Genomic DNA, 20,698 nt, shown 5'->3' with positions numbered 1-20,698 from the left:
AAGAGAAAATCCCAGTAATTTCAGACTAGATCCTACCCTGTGCAAAGCTGCCAATTGTCACAAAACACTAAAAAGCTCCAGACTGTATGAAAAGATTCCTACATTCAGGAAAATTTTCAGCAGCACTGGTATCTGCTCACAGAATACCTTACCGAACGTGAAGACTTCCCATAAGAGCAGGGAATTCATAGTGTCTTTTACAAATATTAATAAAACAAACAAATGGTATATAAATTACAATTTTAAAAACTGAGCAAAAAGCAGATTATATCTTGAATTTAGGTTTCTGATTTTGGTTTAAACAAAGAGCATCCTAAGAAACCTGTCTGTTGTCAACAACAGATTAAATTCTCAAGCCCACCCGTATAGTTATCTTTGTATTGTGTCCAGACCAGATAAGATTCAGTGTTGGCGTGATGTCAGATTTTTCTCGATGCAAAATTCCCATGTTGTTCATATACCATAGTGCCAAGCACAGCCAGATTAGTAATAGAAACAGTGTGTCACTGGAAAGCAAATTCCTGATTCTGGAGTCAGAAAAATAATTTGCTCATAGCTATGGAAGGGCACATTTCTTCCTACCAGGAAATTTTAACACAGCCAGACAGATTCACAAAACCTGTTTATCACACATGGTTTGCAGCCCGTCCAACACATCATCTGCCAGCTTGTCTCTCCCACACTGTCCTGGGGAGATGTCAAAAGTCAAAACATAGTGGATATAGAAAACCTGACCTACCTATGCAGCACAACAGAGGAGGAGTCTATATGGGACAGACTGGCGTGCTATAGGGGGCCCGCTGCAGTCCCCCTTTCTGGCTGGTTACCCCACCTGAAGGCAGATGCTGTGGCCAGGAGTCCAGACCCTGTCAGCAGCCCTGGAGCCAAGGGAATTGTCGAAGGCCTCGCCAAAGCTCGAGAAATCAGGGTTTGTCTACAGTAAGCAAAGGTACCGTGCAAAGGGCACACAGGTAGGACAAGTGTTTCTAGGCAGGTCAGGAACTACAGCCAAAATTAAGTGAGTTTTGAAGCTGGAAGAGGAGCAAGGCTTAGGGACCCAGCCTGGACATGACGTCAACAGCAGGACTCGAGACAGCCCACATGGTCCAAGGGTGTCTCCTTCACACAAACAGACCTACCTGCCATCTGCGTGCCAACTACAGCAGCACACAACAACCGGTAGCCAGGAGTCACACCCGCAGAACATCTCTCCCTGAGGCAGGCTGTGACTCCTGATGGACAGGAGCCCCCAACCCGCAGGAAACCAGCTCCTGAAACCATCCACACCTGATGGTTTCCCTCTCATGACATCCCAGTACCCAGCATCACACAGAGAGGAAAACATCTGTCTGATGAGATCTTAGATCCAAAACCAAAAACAATCTACTGGAGCAGTGTGATGCATGCATTCCTCAAACACTTCAAAAGTAAAAAAATATCACAAATACGAGAAGAATAGTCATTTCACTAGTTAGGGGATTTACAATTCTATTTGGCTTTAAACAAGGATTAATTCCCTCATTCCTTTACCCTTTTAATGTCAAAACTAACACAGTGAAAGCGTTATTGAATCCTAACAAAAATACCAGAAAAAGAATGAAAAACGAGTAGAACTTTGATAGCAGCTGTGTCTGATCCCCAACATCACAAGAGGCTCAGGAAAGGAGCTGTAGTGCTAGAAAGATATTTTACGTGAAAAGAATATAATTTTTTTACATCTAAGATTTGCAACATCACATAGAAGGAAATAATTTGTGTGTGGCAAGGAAGCCTGTGTGGATGACAGAAGAATGTCTTTGCGCATATTCCCAGCTAAATTCCAGCCAGAGCAGACAAAGTCTTTGTAAACCATGAACAAGCAGCCTAGGACGAAAGCGAGCAAAACACTTAAACTAAACTCAGTGCTACAGCTGGTGCTTGAGTCCTTTACTCAGATTTGGCGTTTGTGGGTTTTTGTGTGTGTGTGTGTGTGTGTGTAGGTGGGTGCACAGTTTGACTGGCTCCTCTGTAAAACAGACACCTCAAAGGAGAGCTGTGTAACCCTTTACACTCTATTTGTTCTAGTAAACTGAATGGTCCCAGAAAATATAGCTGAGCACTCAGTTATCTCTGCGGAGAATTGTAGGAACTGGCACAGATTTGGCCTCTGCACCCAGACAATTTGTGGGCTTAATCAGGAATTAGCACAGAACAAAAATGATGCTCACTGGGCATGCTGGGTAGTGAAGGAAAGATTTTAATAATAAATTATTAGGACGTCATTTCAAATCAGTTGGTCTCAGTGCCCAACGACAATCTTGAACACACTTAATTTACTAGTATAGACAGCCTAGAGTGTCTGTAAACTGCTTGCATGTAGAATTGCAGGAAACTGTGCTTACAAACACCCTGTTAATAAATCTGTAATCAAGCAGCCTCTGGTGACTCCAGCACGAGTGGTTTACGGCATTGCCCAGGTGCCTGTCCCCTCGTATGGACCTGCCAAAGCAAACCATGACAGGGTTAATAGTCCATTTCAGGACAAAATAATCCAGATCCATTTCAGCTGGCTTCACTCATAAATTAAACTAATCCAGCTAGATTTAAACTCATTAGGAATAACTCAGCCACCATAGGCATTACGCTCATTGCAACTGAAAATAAACCCCAGAGGACAGATTTAAAAGGCAGCACAGGGACAGAAGTTTCTGACTCTTCTAACTACCTGAGAGGACACCTACCTGCACTTGAACATGGATCTGTCCAGTGGCCAGAACAGAGCAGCAGTACACCTGTTCATATTTTTAAATAAAAGCTTTTCTTCACCATAAAGAATTAAACCGAAGTAGAGTGCGAGAAAATTGAAGGTGCCTGTATTTTTGTGCTGTAGCTGCAGAGTGAGTAAGGTAGCTAGAAAAGAAACAAAAGCAGAAATTATCAGACAGCCTTGGGTAAAGTAAGTGACCTGCACCTTCCCTTCCAGCTTGATCATTTCTACCAGGAGATATGAAAAACAACACTTTGTTATTTTTGCTAATTATTCAGTCCTTCCCATGATTCTAAGTATAAGCCAGCAGTAACTGAAAATAACAGAAATCCAAGATACATTATTTTTAAGTTATGTATCCAGACCACCCAGAACAATGAATATAGGAAGCTTTGCAGGTTTTCTTACACTGATTCTATTTCAATCCTTCTTTGCGCAAGACTGAAAAATAAAATCTCCTCTCATCACAAAATGAGTATGCAGATCTACCAGCCTCACTTAGACTCCTTTTACAAATGCCAGGGGAAAATTAAACACATCATCTGATTTCTCCAACATTGTTTTGTCAGATGTTTTCAACCTGTAAAGCCCTAAACACTTTTCAGAGAAATATGGAAACCCTAGAAGAGTAAATTTAAGCTTATTCCATCTCAGTTTTCGTGACTGTCTTTTTCAGATCCTTTTAGACACAAGCGGTTGACCATCAAATTTTAAGTTGCAAATTGGTGTTCAAATGGAAACAAAAATACGTCATCTTTCCATTTTACCATAAAAGAAAATCGTTCAGGAAAATTACAGCTGCCAAAATAGCAATAACTTTTCTCTCGATGTGATCCAATCTCTTCAGTGCTTCATGATGCTTCTGAATGACCAAAAGCTTGAGATGTTCATGTGGCATACTGTAGGTTTATGTCAACGAGGACCCACGTGCAGAAGCAAACATGCAGACCACTCCTGTTCATCCCAGTATGGTAGCACCTTAGGGTTTACCCAGCGGAGCTGGGAAGGAAGCATTAGTATTGCCCTTTAGCCTTGTGCTGTTTCAACTTTATGAATCAGAAACTGGCTGATAGTTCTATCATGCAATCATGCAACCATAGAATCATTTAGGTTAGAAAAAACCTTTATGATCATCGAGTCCAACCATTAACCTAACACTGTCAAGTCCACCATTAACCCATGTCCCTAAGCACCACATCTACATGTCTTTTAAATCCCTCTAGAGATGGTGACTCAACCACTTCCCTGGGCAGCCTGTTCCAATGATTGACAACCCTTGCGATGAAGAAGTATTTCCCAATATCCAATCTAAACCTCCCCTGGCACAACTTGAGGTCATTTCCTCTTGTCCTATCACTTGTTACTTGTGGGAGAAGAGATCAACACCCATCTCACTACAGCCTCCTTTCAGGTAGTTGTAGAGAGTGATAAGGTCTCCCCTCAGCCTCCTTTTCTCCAGGCTAAACAACCCCAGTTCCCTCAGCTGCTCCTCATAAGAGCATCTATAAGTATAAGGTATTGTTTCATATTACACCCAATCTCATAGCCAGGTTCTACATTAAAAGGTGACTTCCTCCTCCATTCATCTCTTCTCCAAAGAAATTATGATTCTTTCAATGGTCCTCAGTTCTTCTGGATGTTTTTGTTGGGACCAGAAAAATTACTATGCCTCTTTCTGTTCATATATGTGTCCTATCCACTCCTACCCAAAACCAAAGGAAGTTTATTTCACAGAGCCACAGAAAAGAGATTCTGCAAAGCTGTCTGCTCTCCTCCTTTCTCCAAACCATGGTTTCTTTCCAGTTCAGACCTTCTGATCCATTTCAGTCAATCCTGACATGCATCCTTCTGTCCTTCCTCTGTAGAGTGAAATACTACCTCCCCTACAAGCCTGGTATATTCTTACCATTCCTTGGACAAGCAGTTATCTGCATGGTCTTCCCCAATATCAACCCAGCCACACTCTGTGTCACCCCTTGGCAGACAGCCGTAACTGACCCTACACCTTCTTCCTACCTGTCTTATTCTTCAGGTTGTTTTCTGCCCCTTGTATCTTTGTACTGAAGAATATTGCCATCATCTTCCACAACCAGATGTACCTAGTTCACCTCCTACGGTATCCACCCACACTTGTTATGACGTCCTCCAGAGTTCTCTATAAATACAATCCAAAATAAAAAAAGTACACTGCACATTTACTGCAATATATAATTTGCAAGAAGAGGCACGATAAGCGCTTTGTTTTAAATATAGAGTCCGATTTTCTCCTCGTCTACAGAATACATTAATCCTGCAGAACAGCAGGCAACACTGTGGGAAATAAAGTCACAATATCGTAGCAGCCACATAGGAAAGCACAATGCAGGACTTACAGGCGGAGGAGGTGATTTTATTTTTAAACAAAACCAATTTCATTTGTTCATACTCACCCTTTCATATCCACTTACTCACAACACCAAAATGTGTGAGCCTGTCGTCTGTGCAGCATCCAGGCAAGAGGCCATGTATATGCAGGTGCTGTGTCTAGCAGTCCTTGCAATAAAGTAGGAGACAAGGGACACCAGCTGTAGAGTCCTTCTCACATCTGGGTTCCTCTTATGCTGGTGACCATATGTTGGCTTTAGATATACCTTTTTGTACCCATTAGAAACTGTCAGTTTCTTCATTCCCATCTCCACCTCATCAGGATTTGCTCATTGCCCTTTGTCTCCCAGACTTGGTGGGAAGCTGCAGGTAGATGTGTGCTAGGATCTTGCAGGCCATCAACACATGCTGTTCGCACAGCCCTTCTCCTGACTTTCCCTCAGTGTTTCCACACCCAGACATTCCCAGGCTTCACGTTTCCCTCTATATAACTCTATATAACACCACCTACACAAGAAAGTTTCCAGGGCTTGGGGTTGCACTATACATTTGGAAGAAGAGTTCAATAACGGTTATTTCTTCAGAATAGGATGCCTAAAATGACTGTTGGGCGTGTAAGGTGGTTTGAACATGTACCCAAAGACTGCATTATTTGGGACTCCGTCCTATGACTTGGATATGGTTATTGCACCAGTGCAAACAGCCCACTACAAGTAGCGGAAAATTACAGGAAGGCAGATCAAGTGTTTTCACTTGCTGATCTCAATGTTCATTTATATTTCTCAGAGCCTGTGTAAAATCACATCAAGGGCAATGCATTACTTTTAAATAAATCAGTTGTAGGAAGTTTATGGCAATAATCATAATTACTTTAGTACTGTATAAGACAAAAATGTTCCTATAAAAACAATCTCAAGCAATTATTTCCACAGAGGATCACACACATTGGCAAATAAAAAACTACTGATAGGAAACAGAGGTTTGTCTATGTGCTTACAGCATCTGACCAAACACATAGAAATTGTGAACAGAATAGGAAATAGTTTTCTGCATTAACCATACAAAACCTATAAATAAATGTTAACAGACAACAGATGACTCATTTTATATATTGCTTGCTAGCTCCAGATCCCTTGCATTTCCCTACTCTCAAAACTCAGTGTCTCTCAGTATCAAGCCACCTGATACTGCTTAAACATTGCCATGGAACACCTTCCACTCAGTACCTCCTGCTTCTTAAGACCTAACTTTCTCTTCCAAATATTAGCAATAGCCCTGCCATAAAATTGCAGTTTACTTTTCTGGACATTACTTTTCCCATATTATTCAGCTCAGACCCTGCTTCTTACAAGAAAAGGCCACAGACAATAACTTTCCCCTTCAGCCACCCACCAAACTCATGTTATGTCTCCAACGCTCAAAAAAAATTACTCCTCTGCCACTGAGTAGGTAGAGCTCAGGCTTCCTATAACTCCAAGCTACCATGGCTGGATACAGTATCAATGTATCAACAATATTGTTTTAAAAAAAATTAAAAAATCAAAAAAAATATTGAGGGTGTAGGTATTTGTCAGCATGTCCTTTCAGGTGAGTATGCTATTAAAACAGTAAGTGGGCGATGTTCAATCACTCCTGTTCTGTTCTGTTCTGTTCTGTTCCTTTTATTTTAGCTCGTCTGTGCATTTTTAAGATCTGTTCTTCATTCCACCTACAAAAATTATTCCTTTTCTTCTTTACTTTGTTATTTCAGTGTGTCCAGTATTCAGGACTAATTGACTGCAGCTTGTTCACCACCATGAGGACAGTTATATTTGCAGAAAAGTGCCTCTGACCAAAAAAAAAAAAAAATAGCATTAATGCTTCTGAAAGTACATCACTGAGTGCATTGGTATGTACCTCAGATTTCTGTGGGTCTGCTGCTGCTAATAATAACAGCGATGGAGAAATGTGTGATGCTCCCATCAATGACGGCTTCTTTGGGCTCTAAGACAAACGCAGCTGCTTTTCTGACTTCCCTGCTTTGTCATCCTGAAACAGTAGCCCAGCAGTGCACTACCATGGCAAACCCAGCATTTTCTGGAAGTGAAAGATCATGCTCCATCCTTGAAGAAAAAAAAGAGGGATTAAGATAAATATGTCAGCGGCTCAGTACATGGCCAGAGGGCTGCCTGTATTCATACCTCAACATGAATTTCATGTTGAGACTTGGCTATGAGAGCAGTTCATAGCACCATATTTTATAAAACCATGGTTAATTTGGGGCTGGAAGGTGGCCTTTGCCCAAATTCTGATTTCAGACTTTCACCAAAAAAAAAAGAATGGTGAAGAAACTTTATTTTTAAAAAAGCATAAAAACCACACAGTGGGATCCCTAGAAATTCCTACCAATGAATAAATACCATTATCTGAAGTAGGCATTGTGCTAAAATAATGCTGTAAACCGAATTGGCCTACAACAAATTAGCACCATTTCATAAAAATGTCTCATAGGCAATACAGACATAAAAATATATAATGGAAAATATATCTAATTGATGGAATTCTGAAGTCATCATGACTTTTTTTCAGTAAAATTCTAAGGATTGCATGACTTTTAATACAAAAGCGTAATTACATTACTTCCAAACACTGCATTTCATAGCTGCATATACATACACATATATATGTATACACACTTGCACTTATGTATGATATGCTGTAGATTTATACAACAGAAGATATTTTACTCAGATTTATGTCAGTTAATCTCATATATTTAATGGCAGCAGATCTTCTGCCGAAGAAGTCATGTCTCCAGATTACAAGTGGAGAACACGTCCCCTGGAAGCGGCTGTGATTAACAACTTGCACTATGCCAGAGCAGTGGCAGCCAACAATACGTTGCAGTCCAGCTATGAATTATCAGAAGCCTGTGCACATCGAGGGAGACTAGAAGAAACAGGCCTTCAATCCCCTTTTGAATAAATAACTCACATTATTGTGCAGCTAATCATACGCCACCCTGCAAAAGGAAAGCATCTGCAATGTTCGCTTTATAAATACTCTGCACATGAAGTTTTCACCTGGTTGGTTGGTTTGTGTTTTTTTCATGTGTTTCGTAACAGTGTGGTAATGGGAACGAAGACTTTTTTTTTGTTTCTACATAAAACAGGAATGCAGAGCAAGATTACATCTGCCAGAAATGACGTATCTTTGCCTCCATGCAATGCACTGACTGCTTGACAAACAAAAACCATCCTGATAATGTCACAAGTCCATACAGGTGTGATGGAGTGCTGCTTTTCATGCAGAGCTCTGATTTATCTCAACGCCATGAAAAAAGCTACATGTAGCAAGGCAATTTCAATGTGACCACTCGTCTGCAGACACGGAGGAACACACGCCATTCCAGCTGGGAACAACAGAAATGAAATTTCTGCATGTGGCAGTGCCACTGCCACGGCTATTGTAGGGCTTGATCCCACCCTCCCTGCTCACATCCCACTGACTGAAAGGGGGGTGAGGGAGAGCCTGGAAGGAAGCAGATTTGACTCTTTATGGACATAGGTGAACACTTTATCTTTTATATCCTGGATATAAAATTATCATGCAGTCTGAGTAGTTGTGGTTTTCATGTGTACAAGCAATAATAAATATTTGTATGGACCTGAAGATGAGCACTTTTAAAGAAAGGTGTTTTATCAGGGCATCCCAACTACAAAGAGAATCCTACTTAAGCCATTGAATATTTTAATAATGTCATTCTTAAGGAGCAAAACATTATAGAGCTGACATTACTATGTGGGCCAGCCAGAAACAGGTTTCAGGGATAGAAAATTCTCTCTTGTATTATTCACTGAGGCAATAAAAGTGACAGCAGCAAAAGTCGCCTTTTTTTGCTGTACACTTCTGGATGAGCTTTGTCAGAACACATGATCAGAAAGATATAACAATTTAGTATTGCAAAGATCAGATGAAAAAAAAAGTGCAGTGGATCTGGTCGCATTAGGTTGCTTGCAGTGAAATGGCAGTAACTATAAGAAGGAAATTTCAGGAGCACTTAAGACATTTCAAACTTGACGTAGACATGACTGCAGGATTTTTCCTTCTTCCGCTGAACTCAGCGGGCATTAAGAGTGCTCAGCACCTTGCAGGAACAAATCCTTACCTTCCTCTGCTTGCCATGCATCTCTGCCTTTCAGATAGTCTCTGCTGCCTCTATGGCTTTTCCCTGCTACCCCTTATTCCTGAAACATGCTCTATTTAGCTACATGTTCCAGTGCACGTCACAGGCAGCTCTGTTCATACTCTAGCTATTGGTTTTCTTGTCAAAACATGTACACCTCACATTTTCTGTTGTTTTTGCCTAAGCACAGCAGTGCTCCCGAGTTCAAGTGCCTAGAGAGACCCTTTCCTGCAACCGTCCCCAGCTGCTGGAGCAAACACACAGCTGTCCTGGTGGAGACAGAAGAGCTCGGGACCACGGTGCTCCAAACACTGGCTGCTGGCTGTACTATTTACTGCTCTTTGTCAGCCCACCAAAGACTGAGAAGTGGGCATGTGTCCAGGAGGAAACATTTGCAGGATGATTGCCCTTCTCTATGTCAGTCCTCTTCAGTAAAGTTACATGATATGATTAACTATCCCATGTGGTATGATGGGCAGGTCTACTTTTACCCTAGCTTTTGGGTTGTGTGTCAAGACACATATACTTCTACTTTTTGTGTATGGATAGAGAATATGGAAAGGCATCCAGACTTCCATGCCTTAACCTAGCACATTTTTGTCAGCCTGTACAACATCATTATCAGAAAAATGTCATTAAGATATTAAAACCTCTGTGCAATGACATTAAGTTCACAGTGCCAAGAACCATGCAAGCAGAAACCATTTGCTCCAGAGCTGCCACCTTGTGTGAGGAGAGCAAAGTCTCTTACAACAATTTGCAGCAGGATTATTTTTTGTCTTGAGTAAGACCACCTGCATGTCCTCTAAACTAGTAGGGCAAAAACAATCCTGTGTCTCCTTGTGGCACTGGAAACGGTGCGGTCTGCTGGAGCAAGTGCAGGGTTGGCAGCAGGGAAGTCCTGAGCTGTAACTAATCCGACACAAGCAACTGATTCATTATGTGGCCTTAGGCAAATCCCTTCACTCCCCTGCTTTCGTTTCCCCATCTGTAAACTGAGAACAGCAATGTGCACTTTGCGGGGATGCTGTGACCGCAGGCTGCAGTGATGTCAGTGCCTCCCAGCCACGCTTTCCAAGGAAACTTTAGCCTGCCCGCGCAGAAAGCAAAGCCAGTTCACTCCCATGGTGCAGGCTCAGTGGAGCAAGAACAGAACTCTGTAGAGGAAATTACCAAATTAGAAAGTAGAAAGCAGAGCCTGGAAAACAGAGGCTGAAAAGGCATTGCATTCAAAGAGGCACCGGCTCCTTTGGGATTTACTGAGCCTCCTCTAGTGGATCATAAATTCTGCTTTTTCTACCCCTGTTTAAAAGTTTTGGCAAAGTCCATGAGGTGAATATTTTACCTGAAGTGGAACTTAAAAGCCATTTGATGTGACTGATTCTGACAAAAATTGAAAGGGAACTTTTTATGCAGACATTTGAGCCAACATTATCAAATCCATAAACAATATCCATTTTCTGTGTATGATGTCATGTTTCTCTTCTGACTAGGTCTTACTATCAGCAAGCAGTCTTCATCTTCTATAGAGTACTGCAAAATGCAAGACATATTATCAAAAGAAAAAAAAAAAAAAACCACAATTGAGGCGGTCTATCAAAGCCTGTCATGTTTTAACTGAGTCTCAACCATAGCAAACAACAAAATGTGTCAATGCCAGCAGCTGAAGGAAGATGCATTTACAAGATAAAGCTTGACTTTCTCCTTGCTAAATCACCCACTTGAGCAGATGAAGTGTGTACATGATCATTGCTTGGAGCATGTGGCTGGTAAGAAGAAGCCACAATATTGGGCAGTAATTGGACATGTCTATCCCATTCTCCATCTCTATCGACAGGACACCTGTGATATGTCTTCTGACTCTGCCATTCTCTGCCAAGTCAATCCTCTCATTAGCTTCCTTAAACACCACCTGTCCGTGTTGAGAAATCATTCTGAAACAGCAACATCAGCGTGTTACACTCTGCTCTTATTAGGAAGCTAGCTGCAAGCATCACAGACCCAAGAGCAAGGTGAGCAGCCTGAGCATTGCCACCTATTTTGGCCATTCCCCTGTCTTTAGTGGCCTGATCTTATAACATTAAAAACTAACAGGCCACTTATTTTCCTGCTGGCTGTTGGAGGGAATGCTGAAATGCATTGTGGTGAATTATTCCGAACAGCTAGTCCACAGTTTATACAGCCACAGGATTTAATCAAGGGAAGAAAGAAGATTTTCAGAAAAATGTTTTACACATAACAGTGCACTTAATTGACTGTAATTGTACTGAAATTTCTCTTTGATTTGACCCATTTCCCTCCTCTTTGGACACTTCTTTACAGGCTACTTGGATCCCTCTCAATGGCTTAGGAACGATCTTCTGCACTTACCTGACAGATACTGTCATTACTCAACTGATTCCCACAGAATTATGATAATTACACCTATTAATCTGTCAATACCTCTACAGCCCATGTTCCTGCCTTTAGTATAATTCATCCAATCTATTTACAGAGTCATCACTTTTTTCTTCCCTATAGCTGAGTCACCAGTCCCAATGCAGTGACACTTTGAGTTTCTTTGAACTCTTTTACTGACATCTATTCTGTACCCATTGCACAAATTTCAAGCAGAGGTCTGTTGTGACTTTCTCTGGAGATCTATGGAAAACCCTCTGATTCTTCTTTCAACCAACACTGATTCATTGGGAGAGCAAGGTAGAGGGCATGCTCCTGGAACACCTCGCTAGATCATTGCACAGAATAAGCCTTTGCAGGAATCCTACCAAATTAAAATTACTTTCTTGCAGCAGAGAACAACATAGCAAGTGTCCCAAATCGCACAACTATCGGACTGGGCACTGCAGCCACCTAACAACATTAGGAGACAATTACCATGCAAAGTAGGGAAATATAATCTGACAGCATAAAGGTTTAACCAGAGACAGAACTATCTGTACTACGACAGATCGCCCTGGAACACAAGCTGTGATGTTTGCATACGCAAACCCCTGTCTAGGTTAAATAGTCCTGCTGCTGTAATTTTGTCTGCCGTGGGAACTCCATGTTAGATTGTGACAGGAATAAGAGAGAAACTGTGAGGGAAGGAGACAGCTATTTTCACTCTGTTTTATTTGATGCATTAAGTGTGGTTTTTCCTGTTCTGTGTCAATAATTTATAGTAATTGTATGCAGTGCCTTCAAGATCCATTTGCAGGACGTTTGGCCCCAGATCGCTCTCTTTCAGCTGCACAGCAAATCCTCCTTAGACTCCTCAACCCTGACTTCCCCATCCCTACACAGAGGGCTAAGGATGAACCAGCAGGTCACCGGGACACCGCCCACAAGGGGGGCCCAGAGGGATTTGGGAGTATCACAGAGGAGGGTAAGAATGAATCCTTAGAGTCCTTTGTGCACAGCTACTGCAAACCCAGCAGGCTCAAATTGCAGGAAGGGCTCCTTCATCTACCATTGGGGTCTGAGGCAAGCCACTGCAGCACATGAGGCTCTTCTAAAAGGTTAAGCAATTTATTTTTCATGTCCATGAAAGTACATGGGCCTTGGGAATAATTTCCATCTCCCTCTCCACTTCTGTTCAGCCCTGATACACATTAAAGTATATAACACACAGCTAAAGCCATTGCCAGGCTAGTTCACAGCTCTCTAACTGTTTTTCTGGCTTCAAAGCATTAATCATCTTAGAAAAAGTGTAGAAGTATCTGACACATATTCAAAATTAAACAGCTGAAGAAATAAAGGGGTAGGTGTGCAGGGACTACTCGTTGCAGTCCCTCCTACAAAAAGTCTAGAAAACAAAGAAGATGAAGTTGTTAATTATTTCAAAACAAAGATGCAAAAGGAGGTGAGGAAACCGGTACATTCATTAAAACTGCAGGTAGTAGCAAAGCAAGCTGGTGTCAGCACCTTAATCACAATCCCTACTGCAGCAACAACTAATGCCTTCATTTTGTCACAAGGGCACAGTCAATAGCAAGGTGCTGCTGTACCGGCATGAATACTGTGAGATAGATGCGATGGTTCAGGACACCATTGTTCCTTCCTAGCTCCCAGTGTAGCTAGCTCCTTCCTAGCTGGAGTGTATTTGTGCTAAATTACCACACCCATGTTGGCCAGTGGAAGAGCAGTGTGATTCCTCTTCCCTTGTCCATTTGCTCCCAAATGATGGGAACGAGTGAAATGTTTTCCCATTTATCCCAACCCAACCAGACTCAATTTCCTAAATAACACCATATGAAATCTGCAAGGCACGTAGTCCTTAGGCACAAGACCCAGATCTCTCTAATGCTTGAGTTGTCTCATGCTGTTCCGAAAGAAGAGTCTTGCAACTCAGGTATGATGCTGATAAAATATTGCCATCATTCCTCCTGAAAGTGAATCAATTTATCACAATGTTGTTAGCTTTTATTCCAGAAATTCCAGATACAAAATGAAAAATATCATGGTACTAAATATTTTGCAGTAATAAATTAATATAAATACAGATTTAATACTATCTATCTACCTATTTTCTTTCTCTGGAGAAAACAGGTATTTTTCTACTGTTGATAGAAATGCAAAGTTAAACAACAGACCTCCTTTAATTTCACAGTCTGTGATTTTTTCATAAAACTTTTAAAGATCAATTATGTCCCATGAATGCAGAAGTCAGGCTGAACTAAGTGATTGATGCATAAATAGCCTTATACAGTCAACTAATGTAGAATGAGCAACTCATCTGTTAAACATACATTCAAAGAACTGTTATTTTTGGCACTGTATTATACTTTACCATTACATTAATCTTTCTGATTCTTTATATTTTCTGTCGTGGAGGCATCTTGTTGTACATGTAGCTCCGTGTGACTTTCATAAAACACGTGCAGTTGAATAAAATAGAAATTGAAATCAGAGAGCAATTGTTTACTGATGGGCCTGTGCAATATCCCAAACACAAAATGAAAACGGTGAATTAGCGTTTTTCAAAGCCACCTTCATTTTTTAGGTTTATCTCACAGTCAGTTTGTTTAAGACAAAAGAAGGATAGATTTGCTTTCCTTTCCCCTGGAAAACAGAGGAAGTGTTTGCATTCCAGCAGAAGCTGGAAGTATCGCTGGACGTGACTTTTGAAGAAATGACATTGCAATAGCTTGTTGGGCCTTTCAGATTAAACTTAAGGCTTGCCTGAAAACTGAAGGCACTCTTCCTCATCTGGAGCAGAGATAGTGACACTCAGGCAACTCTTTGAAAACTCATTCTCCAACACAGAGAGGCTGGAAATATCAAGTAGCCAGCTTGTGTGCTCTGCTGAGAGCTGAAGAAATTGTGTCTGCCTTATTTTTAGCTCTACAGTCCATAGTAGTCAGTAATTTTATCACCAGGTACCTCTCAACGCTGTTGCAACACAGCAGGCAGCACCCAGAACTATAGGAGAGTGAGGAGGAGCAGGGAGCCCTTCTTGATTTGGCATTTCCCTCCTGCTGCAGGGCAGGTGCCAAGCTCCCACGCTGCAAAGGTGAGGTCAGGAGAAGAGCTGAGGGCCAGGATACGTCCCAGCGGGTGGCACAGCAGAGCTCTGTCCCACTGCAACAAAAGGCTGTTTGTGGTTTACTCAAAGAAGCCACAAACTATCAGAGGAAGATGTTGGTGTGCACTGGCACCTTCGTGAGTCTGAGAAATGGTCTACAAAGTCAGTATCCAAGCGGAGATCTTCGTAAGTATTTTTTGGACTAGCTTATAAAATATACCTGCACACTAGTGAAAATGCAGACTCGTGAATAGTGTCATTTCACATTTTTAACTGAAGAATTAGAATTATATTCATAGTGGCTCATTAATCAGGCAGAAGAGCCACTAGGTATTTTGATTTTTCTGTTGAAGAGTCTTGCAAGACTGAACTCAAAACACTATGCAATCCAAGTAACAAAGAAATCCTATCACAGAGAAGAAACAGGCAATATTTAACAGCGTAAAGCATCAACATTTGGAAATCTTTTTTGTATTCTTAAGTCTATGATCAGCCAGTGGAGTAAATGAGTTGAGGTGTATCTTTAAAATGTCCCTGTAAAGTAAAGGATTGGAGCACACTGCAGCAATACAAAGCTTACTGCACATCTAAACCTATTATGTACAAGAAGCAGTTACAGCACTGTCATACCCAACGAAACCTCCCTAGAAAACCAGGAAAAAATAGGGTGTTTTGCCAGCATTAGGATGAGCATGGGTAGAGAGCATGAGAGAACCTAGAAAATAGGTTTCTCTTTGGGCCTGATTTATTGTTATTTGTCTAACAGCAGCGTGGCTGAGCCCCTGAGCACTGCGGAGAGACCCTCCGGGCTGCCTTGTGCTGTGCCAGCGGAAGGTGGATGGATCACGCTCTGCTTCAACCGGCTCAGCCCCACTTCCCTTTCATAACGGTGCTGTGGGCGAGGAGACCAGAATGTGACTATCTCAATGCCTTGCAAGAAGCTGCAACCAAAACCAAAAAAAAAAACAAACCACCCACCATAAAGGTTTAAGAGCCCTGTATCCAGCAGTCACCAGCTCTTAGGAAGAGAATGAAGGAATTGGGAAAGGAAGAAATTGGAAAACTCTCATCATAAGAACACAAACTTATATCAGAGGTGGTTCCTCTGCTATATCCTTACATGCTCTGAGCATGAGGTACTTACATGTTTTATTGATCATCCCACACTTAAGTTCAGCTAATGGATGGTACCAGTTATTCAACTGGTTGGTAGAGGAGAGATTTTAAATCATGCTGAAATAAAAATATGACTCAGAAGACCATACTTTTTGCAGATTTTATGCAAGTGCTAGAGCATCATCACTTACAGTTCAAACGCGGAAAAGATTTTGAAAGCCAAAGCAGAATGGCTCTGACTCCACACTGCTCTGCATCCTGCAATCTTTTACATACGTACAAAATGTAATGCAGCCAAACAAAAGCAGTGTTTTTCATCCACTTTCCAGTGACGTCAGTGAGGTATCTATCCAGGGAGATCATTTAGGAGCACATGCAGCTTTCAGCACACAAGCAGTGTAATGCTACTTCTAACTTCCCAACAGGGTAGCAAGAGCTCCTGCTTTGCTGCATTGGGCCCTAAATAATGATTTGCCATACAAGGCAAAGGAAAATACAGTATTTTCTGTTAGATAACCATCTTAAACCCTTCTTTAGGTAAACAGAGCACAAACTGAAGGTTCAGTCTAGCTGGCAGGAAAGCTCATTTCATTAGTAATGGGAATTTAACCTGTAGGAAACTGGGGGGGAGGCAAATTAATTTTGAACATGCCTATCTGAATATGTGGTCACAGCACTCGAAGAGGCACCTTGCTTAGACGTTCCTGGCAAAGATGAGAAGACTTTTATTAATTTCCCTTCAAGAGGAGCAGACATGGGTAGGAAACAGGTCCCTGCAATTCTCCAGTCTGAAAGGGGCTGCGACACGTAGATACGGGCAGATACAGCAGGGTAACCTTTAACAGAGATTGCTTCTTTCCAAAGAGCAGCCTGGAGGCGGAAAGGAGTTTCTGCGATGCTGCCTCAACGACGGGGCTGCTCCTTCCTGTCCCCAGGTGAGGTTTTCCTTGAGGACTTCTTGTACCGAGAGGTTTCCCACCCCTCCTGAGCCGCAGGGGAGCTGAGCGGCCAGCGCTGTCCCAGGCAAGACACGAATACACCCAGGTCTGAGGGCAGGGATGGCAGAAAGGGTATTAAGCCTCTTTGTTCCTGGAAGGGCTGAAGCTGGATCATGTGTGTGGCCAGTAACACCCTTATGGTAAAGAAAGGGTAAGAGTCTCCATGACTGTCGTATTGCTTCTGTTACTATATAGTAACAGGCAGGATTTTTGTCCCCATTTCTCTGCTATGCTGAGCTTCCTGAGCTGTTCCTCCCATGATTTTGTGTTGCTGCAGTTTTGCTTGTCTTTGCGAAGCAGAAGAGCACCAGCATCTCCTGTGGCTTCGGAAGAACTGTAAAAACCCTGATTTGAAAGGACCTCTGGGCCTGCTGCCTGGCTGCTTCAGGCAGCAAAGGATTCGCATTCTATTGAATTACAGTCTTCTGTGGCTGAAGGGAGCAGCAAGGGAATGCCACGCTCACTGGCTGATAGCACAGCTGCTGAAGCATCTTTTTACAGATTTTAAACATCAGCTTTCTCTCCTATAGTAGCTGCATTGCATAAACAGCACATGCGGTGCCTTAGCTTTCAAACTAGCATCCAGCTGCTGAGAAGAACTTAGCCTGCTGTCTGGTGGGGTTAGTCTAAAAGTATATATAAATGTATATATACTCCCGCATTACAGAATTAAGTTATATGCACGTACAATAATGCAATCACACCTTACATAAGGTAAGCATGTTTACATGAGGTATCCCAACACACATACCCCTAAAGTCCTGTGCAATCATCCATATCAACATTATACACTATAGAACAGAAATAAATAGGGTTTGTATTATTTAATTACAAAACACTTATAGTTTTTGATTTTTAAATTATATGTGTCCAGTCTTTAGAAAATAATGCAGGTATGCACATAAATGAGTTCATGTACATATATCTAAAAGATCACATATATATATATATACTGTACATATAAAATCACACACAGTATATATATATACGCATTGCCTGTAATATGAATGTGTTATTATGTGAGAAGAGAATATAACAGCTTGTTTCCAGGGAAATTACAGCTAAGGTCCTTAAGCACATCCCTCCTCTGCCCATATGAAGAACATTTGAGGTAGTGGGGGGGAAAAAAATAAGATTATGGTATGATCTCACACTTGCATGCAAGACAGAAGTTTGCAAGGCTATGAAGAAGGCAAGGATATACCTTTTTCCTCCAGCTGCCAGTGACTGCTGAGCTGAGATACTGCCAGCCAGGAGACATTCTCTCCCATAGAGACAAGACACCACCAAGGTGCTGGTGACTCCTATCTTGCTCCTCAGCAAAGTCTTCCATCAAATTGAAGAGCTGGCAGCATTTTGAAGGTAGCAATGAAAGCGTTTCAAAAGCAGCAGTAAAATGGCAGTGAATCTACTTTCTCTCGTCCTCCTTTGCAACCCTACATACCACACAGTCATACACACGTGCAAATTATCTACCTTTATATTTATGAATGTATTTCTCTAATGTGTGTGTACATACACGCCCAACATGGAGTGGTTCTACAGGAGTTTAGGAAAAATGGTTAAAAGCATGTAAAAACATATGTACTTCTACATGGGCACAGATTATCTAGGACTCTGCTTCTCAAGAGCAGCATAAATGCAAATGAATGAAGAAAACTGCACAAAGATGTGGTTTTTACCTATTTTATTTATTTATAACATTTATGGAGGATTTTGCAAAGCTAATTCTCAATCGTTAGCTGCCATTTTACAAGCATGTTTAACATCTGCCATGTCAGGTAAATGCGTAGCTATTTACACTTCTGCAGAGATGGTGCTGATTACATAAAGGAGCAGGTGTATTTCTTGGGTAATGCAGCTGAAACAGAAATATTTTGTCCCAGGGGAAACCAGCCATGATGTATGAAATGTGCTGAGGATACAGGATACAGTGCTTACTAGGAAAGTCTCAACAAATTCCCTTGCAAGGTGTGCAACCTCTGTACACTGGGAGCATCACCACCAGGTACCTGAACATGCTGTAATGAAATTATTGCACCAACAATTGTAGACTCTGTGCTTTCAACAGGGAGGCCAACAGCAATTTTCCTTCTCAGCAAGAGAGACTAAGCCCTTTTTCTCTCTGGCTCACACAAACACACACACACTTTGCATACAACAGCCCTTCATATGCTTTTCTTTCCTTTGGGGACCATAGATGTCCTGACTCCGCAAGCGCATGCAGACGGCCATGCCCCTGCTCTGCAGCTTCGTTACTCTAACATTTATGAACTGTGCCAAAACCTATTGCTTTCTGCTCCTATGCCAGTACTGTCATTTGCTCTAGGTGCTCTTCTCCATGTTTACCCTCTGATTACAGCCCACACCCATCACTGTCTGCCCCGATGTTCTCCTCTGTGATCAGTGATCACCTCCCAGAACATACAGCCGCCTGCTGCACCTTTCTCCATTTCAGTTTAGCTTAGCTTTCCTTTCATCCAGCCAAAATAGAGCACCTCCAAGCCACATCACACATAGGCAGCCTCTCTTTGGATGAAGTTACCTCGGAGTATTCACTACATAATTTGGTAGCTCACTCCTTAATAGGCTCTACTCTGGCTGCAGGCACATCTAGTGAAGGTATGTTAATTAGCAAGCAGTCAGACCTATGAAATATTGGCCTGGTAATTATCCACTGAAAATTTTCATCTTACTGAACCATTTTTGAGCCCATCTAAATTGCTTCCCATCAGCCCAGCAGGGTTGTTTCAGAGGTAGTGACTGGTACAGTACAAAGACGGTGAACCTCACTAATGAAACACCCTCCCTGAGAGCAGTATGCAAATGGGATTTGTTTCATCCTTTATAGTCAGCAACTCTAAATGCTGTACGGCTGCCCCACTCGTTAGAGCAAAGGCATTGTACTGGATATACACATTGCCCTCTATCTCGGCTGTTTCTTTCCTCGGTAAAATTCATGCTCGGGAGGAACTGCACGGTCAATATAGTCCACTGAGCAACGCAGCACAGAGGAACGAGGGTCTTGCAGAGAATATAGAGTCACACTGTAGCCTTCTTACTTCTGAAAGCCCAAGTGGTTTCCGAACGTTGTGCCCTTCCTTGTACGCTCTGCTCACAATCTGGAAAATCATAAAAGGGTTTTAGTTCAGAATTGCGCAAAAAGGGCAATGAAATATTGCCCTGCTGGCAGAGTTCAGTGTTAGGTGCTGCTCTGACTTAATAAATTGCAAGAGACCACAGGCTCTTGCCTGATGGAGAACTTCCTCAGTGGATTTTTAACAGCTCTTTGATCTGAGGCTTCACAGTATGATGCACAGATTGACTGAAAGCCACAATGATGTTACTGAAGTTTGAGTGTTGTTTGATTGGTACAGAATTGTACTAGCTCCCCTTGTCTCCTGTGTCATTTAATTTGATCTCCTTGAGCCTTTTCCCTGACATTTCTAATCATACAGCAGATTTTTGTAAGGGTCAGGAGGGCAGAGGGGGATGTAGAACACAAGAGTGTTCTCAGTCTTTTGCAAATGCAGTGGCCTACCACGGTATTTCTCTATTTTGCAGTGGTGCTTTCCTGGAGCTTTCCTCCATTCGTCCATCACATCTGTACAAGTACATTCAGAGATGAGAATTCAGAAAAAAATAAATATATGAGCACAGACCTTGCAGGAGGTGAGTTTGTCATTATTCTCTTTAATGGCATTGATTTCCTTTTCATTTTCACTGCTGAAGAGAAAGGAAGAACTGTAAATAAGAGAATAATGCTACTGTCACACTGACATACTGTAATGAACAGCACAATACGC

The sequence above is a fragment of the Balearica regulorum genome, chromosome 3 (genome assembly GCF_011004875.1).
Source record: "Balearica regulorum gibbericeps isolate bBalReg1 chromosome 3, bBalReg1.pri, whole genome shotgun sequence".
NCBI classification, from domain to species: domain Eukaryota; kingdom Metazoa; phylum Chordata; class Aves; order Gruiformes; family Gruidae; genus Balearica; species Balearica regulorum.
The sequence above is the reverse complement of the archived record's forward strand: the minus strand, read 5'-3'. Positions refer to the sequence as shown.